The sequence below is a fragment of the Ipomoea triloba genome, chromosome 14 (assembly GCF_003576645.1).
Source record: "Ipomoea triloba cultivar NCNSP0323 chromosome 14, ASM357664v1".
Lineage (NCBI taxonomy): Eukaryota > Viridiplantae > Streptophyta > Magnoliopsida > Solanales > Convolvulaceae > Ipomoea > Ipomoea triloba.
The window spans coordinates 19331704-19334359 of NC_044929.1; positions in this window are offsets into that span (position 1 = coordinate 19331704).

Below are 2656 nucleotides of genomic sequence, written 5' to 3' on the forward strand. Positions count from 1 at the left end.
TTTGGTTACTATAATCTCTAATCATATACATATTTAGATAAATTTATAAAATAAATTTACATAATTAAATTGATTTATTCTTAATTGTATTATATATATATATATATATATATATATATATATATATATATATATATATATATATTGAATACTATTGACTCTGTTACAATGTAGTATCTGTTCATGCATTTCCTTATACGATTGTACAATCTACATCTATCTATCTAACATCTTAATAAGAGCCAATAAAGTTAGGGCTCTAACGGGAAGAAAAAAAATGTTGGTAGTAATTTTTACTTAAACGAATGGTTCATATTATTTTGATTTTAGAAATTTTTAACTTTTAACTTACTCATTAATTTCTATAAGAAAGGTCTTAGGTTCGAACCTCATTCTAATAAGTAAAAAATGTTGGTAGTAATTTTTACTTAAACGAATGGTTCATATTATTTTGATTTTAGAAATTTTTAACTTTTAATTTACCCATTAATTTCTGTAAGAAAGGTCTTAGGTTCGAACCTCATCCTAATCAGAGTTGACATAATTGTTAAATATATACTACAAATATGTTAGAGTATATTATTGAAAAGTAAGTACCTCACTCTATTATTCATTATCAAAAGATTAAAAATTATATATAATTTCATCAGTTATATTGCCTTTATTAAAAAAAAAATTATCAAAAAATTTTAAAAAGAGATATAATTGCATTAGTTATATTGTCTTTATTTTCTACAATAAAAATTATTCATTATCAAAAATTAAAAAAAAAAAGAGATATAACTTCATTAGTTATGTTATCTTTATTCTCTACAATGCAAAAATTGTTTACCTTCAAATTTGTTAATTAATTATATTTACTACATTATTCATTGTCTTCTTTTTATATTATGTTGTAATTAAATACTCCGTATCAAAGCTATAATACAAAATAATATTATATATATTTTCCAAGTATTCTATCAATAACATACAAAAAAATATTTTAAAAATAATTTGAAGTCAATCATATTAACTACTTGGGAGAATTTGTTTGCAAACAAGAAATTTAAATAACTCAATAAATTGAAGCAGAAAATTACTCCATAATATTTTTTTGGACTACATCACAGTTGTTCACTTTAAAGGTAAATTGTATTTCTTTATTAATATGATTTAAAATGTATAAATTTTTATTACCAAAAGTAGTATTGATTTATACTATCATTTTTAGACTAAGTATTTAGATTAATGTTTTTACAAAATTGAAAATATTTATTTTAGTGACAATTATAATCAACCTCTCATATATTATCTTGCATTCATATAATTTGGATTACCGATTTAAATAAACAAATTCAACATTCAATTACATATTCATGAACATCACTTATATAATTAACTTGAAGTACTTATTTAAAAAATAAATATTGGGCATATATTATCCTATTCGCGCAACGCGCGTGAAAAGCTAGTACGTTACATTGTATATGCACATAAAATTTATTAATATGTATTTAGGCTAATTTTATAATATAATTTTTCTAATTATTATTTATATTACTAGATTTATAAATAAGATAATTACATTTAGAAATTAACCAAAATTATTATTTTAATTTTGTATGATTAATATAGTGCATAAGTATATGTATGTATTTAAGCAAATTTAATTTCTAAATATTATGAATACACATTTAGGGTCCGTTTGAAAATCTGAAAAATGTTTTTCAAAAAATAATTTCCAGAAAATGACTCATTTTCTAGAAAAGATTTTAATTTCATGTTATTTGGTTGAATATCATAAAAATATCTTTTCTATATGGCTGAAACTTAAAAAGTTACATTTTTTATGTTTGGTTTTTCCTGAAAATGAACCATGAGTCAACAACAACAACAACAACAATAATATTTGGTGATAGTGGTGTGGTAGTGGTGGTGGTGGTGGTAGAAATGGCCAGGTTGTGATAGTGTTGGTGTTTGTGGTAGTGGTTTTGGTGATGATATATGGTGCTGGTGTCGGTGGTGGTATGATAGTGGTAGTGATGGTGGTGATGACAGCGGTGGTGGTGGTGATGATAATCTAATAATAATAATCTAGAAACTAATTTTAAAAAGAAGAGAGGGAAGAGGGATAAAAAAAAAAAAGAATCCAAAAAATGTTTTCCGATTAAAAAACTACGATGATATTTTCTGCCAAATTGAGTCATTTTTTTCGTTGACCAAAATGAATATTTTCTTTTGACTTCATTTTTCTTGAGTACTCAAACAATGGAAAATCCAAAAATGGACTTCCGGAAATCATTTTATGGGTTTCTAAACGGACCCTTAGTTAAATTTATAATTTCATTTCCTTAATTATATTTCTTATTTTATTAATTATAATTAAGTGAATTGCATTTACAAATTAAAAGAATTTAATTTTTGAATTTGTATGCATTAATGTAGTCCTAACTATATTATTATGAATTTAGAAATTTCTTTGAATATTTATGAATTTTTTTTTATTAAAAGTTTGTGTTTAGACATATTTAAAAATAAATTTTCTTAATAAGTAACCGTTGTAGCAATTAATATGTATAATTATAACATTAATCACAATTCTAATAAAAAAGTGTATATATTTTCATATTGTACAAAATACTATAAATATAATGTATGTCTACATAAATGAATA